The following is a 12198-nucleotide window of genomic DNA, read 5'->3' on the forward strand; positions in this document are numbered from 1 at the left end:
ATATGAGAAATTATTCTCAGGATTTTGTCTAAATCTAAAAATAGTCAAAAATTAAAATTGTATTAAAAATAATTTTTTAAATAAAGGCAGGGCTCTCTGATATCAATATGTGCCATGAAAATGCATTCATTAATAACCAGGAAAAACACCCTCAATGCACCGGCATGCACACACACACTTAACATAGCCACAGGGGGCAACCTACGTTCACACACACTTAACATACGCACAGGGAGCACCTACACACACACACACACACACACTGAACATATGCACAGGGTGAGAGCCGAGGAGCTGACTCTGGCATCGCAAGGAACAGAATCCAAAAGGCAATCACATTGCCAAGTGTTATGCTAATATAATTATTGGAATTCCTAGTCAAAAACAGTTAATTGAATAATTAAGATAGATTGACCTAAAAGCTGATTTAAAATTAACCTGATATGTGCACATTATCTAAATAATGACTCTCTCCTACGACCTAGCCTCTCGTTAAAATAAAATCCCTTTGGGATAAATTATACACTTCGCACGTGATTGGGAAGAACAAGCCACACTCAGCCCCCCACTGATGAATGTGAGGGAACCAAGTGAAAGTGAACAAGCCTGGCCTTCCCGGTGTGGTGCCGCCTCTCGCTGTAACCAACTAGCCTCCCTCCCACCTGTCCTCAGGAAATGCTGGGGGCCCTATAAAATGGCACCAGCGAAGGACCTCAAACCACTAGGTGTGCTGCTGAAGCTCCTCCTAGAGGGGAGTTGGGCAGGGGAGGACCCATGGGGCTGGGGTCTTGCAGGTGCACTGATGCCAGGGAAGACAAGTGCACACCTCCAACACATAGGCACCTCTCGCATGATGTGGATGCGTCCAGTTCGATTTTCCAGAAGCGAGGACAGCAGGGCCAAGGAAGAGGAGGGGCTTATTGGAAACCCATCAAGGAACCTGTGGCCAGGGTGAAAGCAGAAGCTATGCTCAGGGTCGTGTTCCCCACTGCACAGCTCCTCCTCTTTCCCTCATGATTTCCTACAGGAGCCCATGGTGAGGTGTGCCAATCTATGAGGTCCTGCTGGAGCACTCCAGGCTCCCAAGGCTATGCCCCGGGCTTGGCCCATGGTAGGTGAGCTGTTTTTGCTCTCCCTGTATCTCCAGACAGCTGCCTGCCGGGATCCCGTGCTCCTGGAGGAAGACCTCACGGGGCACGGGGCTGGGTCCTCACTCATCGCGAGCCGGAAGTTACCTTGATAACATCGTTTAAAATGGGTCTCCCTCTCGACATTGTTAGGAGACAAAGAATCTCCCTCCTTAACATCATTCAGATTCTTAGCAGAGCGAGGAAACACGGGACACTACAAAATGATCTATTACTGAAAGGGTTTTTAACATTCTACTGAGGAAAACCACTCACCGCCATGCGTCCGTCCTCCTGGCCATCAGCATAAGGCAGGGATTGGTGACATTCTTTCTGTATCTGTCTGATTTCTCCAGAACCTTCTCTTCAAAGAGAAATCTCTGTACCTCCGAGACAGGCCAGAAGAAAAGAGGGGGTGGGAGGTGGGAAGTGGTGATAAGGAAAAGCCGGTGGTCACTTTCAGTCGCAGGCTGAGCGTCTGAGCTCATCTCCAAATCTCCAGAGAAAGTAAACACCACCAGGAGTCAGAGTGGTTGGCCCTGACACACAGCGTAGGGCAGACGGAGCCACCAGCCAAGCCGCCACGGCCACTTGCAGAGAAAGAAACCAGAGTGGGGGGGGGGGGGGGGTGGGTGGCACCATCGAACACAGCTTGGAAAGGGTCACTAATGTAAACAAGAAGACACACTTCTCAGAAAAGTGAAGACGGTTTCGTGGTTCTCAGAGATTTGCAAATACTGTGTGTTCTTCAGGAAGCACACCGAGGCAATCGGCCTTTGAGGGTGATAGTGGAAATGACTCTGAGCTCAATCACTGTTTCTGGATTACGACAATCCAGCACTCACTCCTTAACCACGCTGAAGATGACCAGGGCCCACTCGCCAGATTCCGAGGGGAGCAGGAAGGGTGACGGGGCGGCCCCCGGACCACAGACGGCTCGGCAGATGCGCGCTTCACAAATATTTTCTGCCATTCTGGGCTGTGGATTGTGAATTATCCTTTTCCTTTCTTAATTTTCTCCATTATGCACTAAAGTTTCTCACTTTAAGGGAGAAAAATTATCTGTTTTTCTTATGTTCCTGGAGCTTTGATATCATACCTAAGAAATCACTGCCAAATCCAGGGAGACAAAAGCAAAATGAACTACGGGGACCTCATCAAGATAAAAAGCTTCTGCACAGCGAACGAATCAATCAGCAAAACTAAAAGGCAACTGATGGAATGGGAGAAGATATTTGCAAATGACATATCTGATAAAGGGTCAGTATCCAAAATCTTATCAAACTCAACACCCAAAACACAAATAATCCAGTGAAGAGATGGACAGAAGACAGGAAGAGACACTTTTCCAAAGAAGACATCCAGGTGGCCAACCGACACATGAAAAACTGCTCCACATCACTCATCATCAGGGAAATACAAATCAAAACCACACTGAGATACCACCTCACACCTGTCAGAGTGGCTCCCGTTAACAACTCAGCAAACAACAGACGCTGGCGAGGATGCAGAGAAAGAGGATCTCTTTTGCACTGCTGGTGGGAAGGCAAACTGGTGCAGCTGCTCTGGAAAACAGTGTGGAGGTTCCTCCAAAAAATAAAAACAGAACTACCCTACGACCCAGCAGTTGCACTACTAGGAATTTATTCAAAGGATACAGGAGTGCTGATTCCAAGGGGCACGTGCACCCCAATGTTTATAGCAGAACTTTCAACAATAGCCTAAGTATGGAAAAAGCCCAAATGTCCATCGACTGATGAATGGATAAAGAAGATGTGGTTCATATATACAATGGAGTAGTACTCGGTGATCAAAAAGAATGAAATCTTGCCATGTGCACCAACATGGATGGAATTAGAGTATATTATGCTGAGTGAAGTAAGTCAGTCAGAGAAAGACAAATATCATATGGTTTCACTCATATGTGGAATTTAAGAAACAAAACAGATGAACCTAGAGGAAGGGAAGCAAAAACAATATAAAACCAGAGAGGGAGACTCTTAAATACAGAGAACAAACTGAGGGTTTCTGGCAGGGTGTTGGGTGCGGGGATGGGCTAAAGGGGGGAGGGGCACTACAGAGGGCACTTGTTGGAAGAGCACTGGGTGTTGTGTGTAAGATTCTATTCCTGAAATTATTATTACGCTATATGTTAACTAACTTGGATTTAAATGTTTAAAAATAATTAAAAACTTGAATAAAAACTCAATGAAATGGAAAAAAACAAAAAAGTCACTGCCAAATCCAAGGTCATGGAGGGTTATGCCTATGTTTTCTTCTACAAATTTTATAATTTTGCTCTTACACACAGGCCTTTGATATATTTTGAGTTCATTTTTTTATGGGGTGAGATAAGGGTTCAACTTCATTCTTTTGTATGTGGGTATCCAGTTGTCCCCTCACCTGTAGTAAGTGTTTGCAAGTTTTTTTAAGATTTTTTCCCGGGGCACCTGGGTGGCTCAGTCGGTTGTGTCTGACTCTTGATTTCGGCTCAGGTCATGATTTCACGGTTCCTGAGTTCAAGCCCTGCATCGGTCTCTGTGCTGACAGCATGGAGCCTGCTTAGGATTCTCTCTTTCCCTCTCTCTCTGCCCCACTCCCAAGCTCGCTGGCTCTCTCTCTCTCTCTCTCTCTCTCTCAAAATGAATAAAGAAACTTAAAAAAATTTCTTTATGTATGATTCTGGATACAGATGTATTTATGATATGTGCACAAAGAGGTGTAAAGAGGCGATTTACTTCTCCCTTCCCAATTTTTATGATTTTGATTTTGATTTTATTTCAAACTATCCGTGTCTTTGTATTTGAAGTGCAGCTTTCGTAGACAGCATATACTTGGCTCTTATTTTTGTATCCATCCTGACAATCGCTGCCTTCTAACCTTAACCTTGACCCACAAACGCCTACAATAAATATGAACCCAGATGGCAGTACAGAAGTTACCAGCACAGGTTGTTCAGGCAGTAAAGTGGGAGGCTTCCCACTACCTGATTTCACATGTACTAGAAAGCTATAGGGATCAGAACACCATAGTACTGGCATAAGACAGACATTTGGAGCAACAGAACAGAATAGAGGGCTCAGAAATAACTCCCCACATTTATGGTAAATTGACCTTTGACAAAGGTGCCGGGAACACACAACGGGGAAACTCTCTTCAACAAATAGTGTTTGGAAAACTGGTTTTCCACACACAGAAGGATGAAATTGGATCCTTAATTCACTCCCCATGTAAAAATCAACTCAAAATGGGGGCGCCTGGGTGGCTCAGTCGGTTGAGCGTCCGACTTCGGCTCAGGTCACGATCTCGCGGTCCGTGAGTTCGAGCCCCGCGTCAGGCTCTGGGCTGATGGCTCAGAGCCTGGAGCCTGTTTCCGATTCTGTGTCTCCCTCTCTCTCTGCCCCTCCCCCATTCATGCTCTGTCTCTCTCTGTCTCAAGAATAAATAAATGTTAAAACAAAAAATTAAAAAAAAAATCAACTCAGAATGGATTAAAAACCTAAATTTAAGACCTGGAACCATAAAATCATTACAAGAAAATATAGAGGAAAAGCTTCTTGAGATTGCCCTGTACAGTGCTTCTTGGCTATGACCCCAAAATTACAGGCGCCAAAAGCAAAAATAGACAAATAGAATTCAGTCAAACTGAAAACCTACCTCACAGCACAGGAAACCATCGACAAGTGCAGAGACAGCCTACAGATGGGGAGAGAATATTTGCGAATTGTACATCTGGTAAGAGGCTAATATTGAAAATATAAGGAACTCATACAACTCAATAGCAAGAAATAAACAACTCGATTAAAAATAAACAAAGGATGCAAAGAGACATTTCTCAAAAGAAGACATGCAGATGGTCAACAGATATATGAAAAGATGCTTAATATCACTAATCCTCAGGGAAATGCAAACCAAACCATAATGTCACCTCGCATACGTTAGAATGGTTATTATTGAAAAAAAAAAAAACAACACTCAAGATAGCAGGTATCAGCGAGGATGTAGAGAAGGGAACCCTCAAGCACTGTTGGTGGGAATGCAAACTGGTGCAGCCACTCCAAAAAACAGTATGGAGATTCCTCGAGAAATTAACAACAGGCCCAAACACCTTTGGGGTGATTAGATCATAGGGTTGGAGTCTTCATGAGTGGATCGGTGCCTTTTCAGAAGAGGCTCCAGAGAGATCTCTGGTCCTGTCCACCATGGGAGGACACAGAAAAGGTGCTGGCCATGAACTAAGAAGGGGCCTTCATCAGAACATGACCATGTTGGCATCTTGATCTTGGCCTTCCAGCCTCCAGAACTGTGGGAAACAAACTGCTGTTCTTTCGAAGTCACCCAGTCTGTGGCATTTTGTTATAGCAGCCCAAATGGACTAAGACAAATTCCCCACTCAGTTTATTTTTTCCATCAGTTTTTGTGGTCTTCAGCATATAGATCCTGTTTATATATGATTTATTCCTAAGTATGTTATGATTTAGAAATTTAGAGTTTAGAAATGTCAATTTCTAATCATTTATTGGTAGTGTATAGAAAAACAAATGATTTCTATATGTTGACTTTGTATCCTATGACCTTGTTACACTCATTTATGAGTTCTAGTAGCCTTTTTAGTTGTTTGTATTTTTTAGTACTTTATACTAGATATCATGCCGTCGACGGAAAAAGTTTTATTTCTTCCTTTTCAATCTGTTCCCCTTTTATTTATTTGTCTTGCTATTTCACACTTGCTAAGAACTGCAGCATGATGTTGGATGGAGAAATGAGAATGGATATCTTCGCCTTGGTCCTGATTCACAAAGAAGGCATTTAATCTTTTGCTATTGATGTTAGCTGTTGGTTTTTTGTAGATGCCTATATCATTTTAAAGAAATTCTATTTCTACTTCTCTGGACCTTGTTTTATTATGAATAGATGTAGAATTTTTTTGAATGTGTTTTCTATGTGCCATGTTTTTTTTTTAACCTGCCAACATAATGGAAGTGGATTGCATTATTTTATTTTTTGTCCCACTGGCTTCTATTTTTAGTCGTTTCTCCAGAGTTCACAATATCCATCTTTAACTTTTCAGATGCCGCTTACAATTAACATTTTACCGTTTCCGGTGAGAGGTAGACATATTGCGGCCATCTTGGCCACACCTCCCCCCCCTTCATGCTGCAGCGTGCAATAATACATCTACACACCTTATAAAGCTCAGAAGAAATATTACAGTTTTATCTGAAGACTTAATTTTTCTAGAGCAGTTTGGGGTTTACAGCAAAATTCAGAGGAAGGTACTGAGATCTCTCATATGCCCCCTGCCCCCACACACGCACAGCCTCCTCTGTTACGAGCATCCCCGCCAGAGAGGTACCTGTCCTCACATATCACACTCACCCACAGTTCACGGTTTACTCTCGGTGCTGTACGTTGAGTTTGGACAAACGTACAACACACAGGCATCCGTGGCTATAGCACCACACAGAGCAGTTTCCATGCCCCGGAAATCCCGAGCTTCACCTGTTCCTCCCTCCACACTCCCAATGATATCATAGGTCTTACTTTACAGAAGTTAGGAGGAAGAAGCAAAATAAAATGAGTAGCCTTTTACATTTACCTGTATGTTTATCATTTCTGAGGCTATTTATTCTATTCTGAGGATCTAAGTTTCCTTTTTCTGGTATAATTTCCTTTATCGTAAAGAACTTCCTTTAACTGTGAGGTTTTTTGGTGATAATTTCTCTACGTTTTATAAAATCTGAAAAAGTTCTATTTCAACAGTCACTCTTTAAGGGTATTTTTACTTGATATAAGGGAGATACAGAGGAATATAAAGGATATGGGGAAACATCGAGGACACAAAGGGTATAAGGGGACATAAGGGACATAGGAGATATGGGGAACATAGCAAATATAGGGGCACACAGTAGATACAGGGTGACAAAGGAGAAATAGGGGCACGTAGTAGATATAGGATGACATAGGAGATACGGGGGACATAGGAGTATAGGGTGACAGGGGACAGAGGGGGACACAGGGGACATAGGGCACATAGTAGATATGGGGGACATAGGAGAAATAGGGGTACATAGTAGATATAGGGGGACATAGGGGATATGGGGGGACATAGGGGATATGGGGGGACATAGGGGTATAGGGTGACAGGGGACATAGGGGAACATAGGGGCATGTAGGGGGATATAGGGAGACATATGGGATACAGGGAATATAAGAGATATAGGGAGACATAGAAATAGGGGGACATTGGGGCGCCTGGGTGGCGCAGTCGGTTGGGCGTCCGACTTCAGCCAGGTCACGATCTCACGGTCCGTGAGTTCGAGCCCCGCGTCAGGCTCTGGGCTGATGGCTCGGAGCCTGGAGCCTGTTTCCGATTCTGTGTCTCCCTCTCTCTCTGCCCCTCCCCCATTCATGCTCTGTCTCTCTCTGTCCCAAAAATAAATAAAAAACGTTGAAAAAAAAATTAAAAAAAAAAAAAAAAAAAAAAAGAAATAGGGGGACATAGGGGTATAGGGTGACAGGAATATAGGGTGACAGGGGATACAGGGGGACATAGGGGAATGTAGGAGATATGGGGAACATAGGGGGATATAGGGGACACAGGAGATTTAAGGGGACATAGGGGCACATAGGGGAATGTTAGGAGATATAGAGGGACATATGGGATACAGGGGACACAGGGGACATAGGAGATATAGGGGGACATATGGGACATACCGGGAAAATAGAAGATACAGGGTCCTAGATTGAAAGGTCTTTTTGTTTTCTGCACCTCAACTCTCATTTGTCATTCTCTTCTGATCCCCATAGAGTCTAATAAGAGGTTGGCTGTTCATGAAAGCATTATTTCCCTCTATGTAAAGTGCCACTTTTCCTCTTTTGCTTTCAATATTTGTTTTTGGGCTTTGCTGACCATCTGTTTGATCCTGCTGTGTCTGTGGCAGTGTCCTTATTCTGCTTGGCACGATCTGTCTTCCCACACGTGGATGGGTCCAGCCACGATTCCTTCCAATATTTTGGTCTATCGTCCTCCCTCTTCTCTCCTCCTCTGAAGCCACTGCATGCACATTGGAGTCTGATCTTACTAAGGGTGCCTGCGACTCTGTTATCTCCCTACGCTTTTCGCTGCTCTTTCTCACATTAGACCATTTCTGCTGCTCTATTCATTATCTACTCTGTCACCTCCGCATAGCTGTCAAGTCCATGTCATGAATTTGCTATTTCTGATATCGTATTGTTGAATTCTAGATTTTTTCAATTGTTCAGATTTTTCTGCCAACATTTCTGACTTTTTCATTTTTTACAAGCATAGTTATTTGTCTTCACTGAAGATATTTATGACAACGGCTTTAAAATCTTTCATACTTCCCCTGTCAGCCAAGACAAAATTAACAAGGAATAAATTCACCCTTCTTACTATAAAACTAAGGATTGTGGTGGAGGGAGAGATATATTGAATAGTTGTTTTTAGCAAGTGGGCCTCAGGCAGCACCAGACAGAAACCACTGGTACGTGCAGCTGACAAGGTGAGCCCTGTTTTGGGGCTGCTGTCTGCAGAGAAAGAGTTCCGGCTTCAGCACAGGGTGGAGAAGCCGGTGATCTCCCTGTGTGAAGGGATGGCCCTGGGAGTCCGGGAAGGGTAGGTGACTCATGCTTACCTGGAGGACCACGAGAGAAGAAAGAACTGTGGCAGGAGGGAAAGAGCTTTGCAGATTCTCAATGGGTCCCCTTGAGTCTTCAGCTGAATACTGAACTGTGTGCAAATGTAAGGGAACTACCCAACGGTACAGAATAAAATACCAAACGAGAATGAGAGGGAATAACCCGTGAAGCTCACGCGGAACCAAGAATGGCTTTGTGTTCCAACCAGGTAACATGTGGCTCAGGAAAGCCTCGTAATGCAGAGGATACCGTGTGGAGTATTCAGAATGCCGTTACCCCAGGAGAGGAGCATGATCAGCCCGAGACTGAGGTCACTCCGATCCCATCTCACAGTGCTTAAAATCAAACATAAATGTACAAGTTGTTTCAAAGTCACACAACTCTATCCCAGGAATAAGCTCAAGAATGGTTTCAGGAATACAAAACCGTCCAGGAGCCAACAAAGAAAAATATGCAATGTCTATCAGCCAAAGGGAAATCACCTGGTACAGAAAACAGCAGGAAAACACATCACGTGATGAGAAAAGTCATTGGTTGAAACCGACACACAAATGGCAGATGAAGTAACTCATGGACAAAGACGGAATGTCATTACTGTCACCGTATCCTGTGCTCCAGAAGCTATGAGAACATGGATGATGCTCAGCAGAGACAGGGAAGAAATGAAAAAGACCTAAATCAGACTCTGAGGGACGAATCCTACAGGGTCTGTGAAGAAAATTCACCAGATGAGATTAAGAGCAGATCAGGCACTGAGAAAGAGAAAGTTAATGGACTTGAATACATTTAATAGAAACCATCCAAAATTAAATATGGAGAGAAAACAGACCAGAGAAAATGAGCAGAAAGTTAACTGGGGGATGTCTTCAAATGGCCTAAAATACATGTCATCAGAGTCCCAGAAAGAGAAAGAAAAGAAGACAACAGGACAAAATATCTGAAGAAATAATGACTGAAAATCTACCATATTTGATTTTTAAAAAACTGTAAACCTGCATGTCCAAGATGCTTAATGAACCCTGAGTCGAAGAGGTCTGAAGGAGGCACATCATAATTAAATTGCTTATAGAGGATTATAACAAGATAATCTTAAGATCAGATAAAGACACATGCTACCCACAGGAGAAGGAGGGAAAGGTGAGGCAGATTCCTTATTGGAAATGGGGCAACAGGGGGAGGGGACCAAGGCCCGCAAAGCACTGAGAGAAAAGTGTTGATTCATGGTTCTATGCCCAGCAACAAATGGTGTGAAGAAGGTAAAACGACTTTCTCAGACCTACAGAATCTAAAATAATTCATCATCACCAGCATATCAACACTAAGAGATGTTAAAGAAAGTCCTTCAGGGGCGCCTGGGTGGCTCAGTCGGTTAAGCATCCAACTTCGGCTCAGGTCACGATCTCACGATTCATGAGTTCGAGACCCGCATTGAGCTTTGTGCTGACAGCTCAGAGCCTGGAGCCTGCTTCGGATTCTGTGTCTCCCTCTCTCTCTTCTCCTCCCTGGCTTGCGCACTGATCTGTCTCTGTCTCTCTCAAAAATAAATAAAACATAAAAAAAAAAAAAAAAAAAGAAAGTCCTCCAGGCAGAAAGAAGATGATGCTGCACAGAGACCTGATGTGAAGAAAGAGGTGCGTTCTTGGGGGGCGTCTAACACAGGAAGGACAAAATGCACGGGGATAGCACCACTGAGGCCACAGGCAAGGGAGGGAGCTGTGCCGCTGTGAGGTTACCAAACTGTCATCAAGGGGGAGTGATATTACGTGAAAATGGGCAGTGATAAGTTAAAGTTGTGCATTACAAACCCTAAAGCACGCGTGTGAGCGCACGCGCACACGCACACACACACACACACACACACACACACAATTACAGGGAACCAGGAAAGATATGATTAAATGGAATCATAAAAAATGCTCAAGTTATTCAAAAGAAGGCAGATTAAGAGGAAAAGGGAAATGAAAACCAGATGGACAATAACAAAAAATAGCAAGATCATAGATTTAAGGCCGACTCTACTCAACAGTAGCATTAGATGAAAATGCTCTACAAACCCCAATCGAAAGGCATAATTTGCGAGACTGAGTAAGAAAGCAAGACTCAGCTATGTTCTGCCTGCCCCATATCCACTTTAAATAGAAAGACACAAATAAGGGGCTCCTGGTGGCTCAGTCGGTTAAGAGTCTGACTCTTGATTTCAGCTCAGGTCATGATCGCAGGGTTGTGGGATCGAGCCCCATGTTGGACTCCACACTCAGTGTGGAGCCTGCTTGGGAGTCTCTCTCTCTCCCTCTCTCTCTCTCTCTGCCCCTCCCTCAAATAAATAAATACTAAAAAAAATTAAAAGAGATTGGAGAACCCTACCACTAACGCTAACTGAAAGAGCTGTAGTAGCTGTGTTATTATGAGATGAAATAGATTTCTGACCCAGGGACAAAGAAGGTCCCGGTGCAAGTCCTACAGTGTCACTTGTCAAGGGGACATAAGGCCAATGTCTCTGCAGCTAGCCGCCGAGAGTCGTGGTGCATGAAGTACAAGCCCCACCTGCTGTCCTCACCCTGGGGCACCCTGGGCTCTCTCTTCGTTCACGTTCCTTTCTCTGAGGAATATGTCCCACTGACTTAGTCTTTTGCATGTCGGGTGGCGATTTTGAATCGTGTCCACATTGTGAATGTGGTCTGGAGGCGGTTCTGGATTCTGTTATTTTTTGCCAGTGCTGTGTCTCATTTGGTTCAGCGGGTGGTGATGTCAGCTGCACTAACTCAGGTCCCTGGGGCCGCAGCTCCAGCCTCCGTTCAGGTCTTGTCCTTGCCCGGTTGCTTCCGGAATGCTGTGTGTATGCGGTCCGGTCAGTCGGGAGGGTGGGCAGGCAGGGGTGCAGATTCCCTGTACATTTCTTCCCCAAACCGCAGTGGCCAAGCTCCATCAGCCGTATTGATCTCATTCTCCAGGCCACAAAGACCGGTTTTCCCCTCAGACTGGCTCCCGCACGGCCCAACTGCATGCGGCCCCTGCACGTGGCCCAGCTGGAGGTGGAAAGGAGCATTCTCTTCTGCGCTGTTTGCTCCTCAGTACCCTCACGAGGCTCCTGTTTGCACTCTGTACAGATTTTCTAGTTGTTTTCTGTGAAGGAGTGAGTGTGGTGTGATCTTACAAAAACCATCACAGGAAGCAGAAGCAGCAGTTACCCGTCCAATTTTAGAACTGCCTCCGGCATGAACTTCACATCCTCTGGGTCACGCTTGGGGAAAGTGTACATTTCATCTGCTTCAAAGTCACATGGCTTCATGGCACTGATGAGAAACACACTGCTGTCTGGCAGGGGACACTGCAGCCTCGTAAACAGCCATAGTCCGCTGGTCCAGGGCTGGGGCTGGGGTGGGCACCGCGGGGAGAAAGCAGCGACAGA

This window comes from Neofelis nebulosa, chromosome 18 (genome assembly GCF_028018385.1).
Source record: "Neofelis nebulosa isolate mNeoNeb1 chromosome 18, mNeoNeb1.pri, whole genome shotgun sequence".
Classification (NCBI taxonomy): domain Eukaryota; kingdom Metazoa; phylum Chordata; class Mammalia; order Carnivora; family Felidae; genus Neofelis; species Neofelis nebulosa.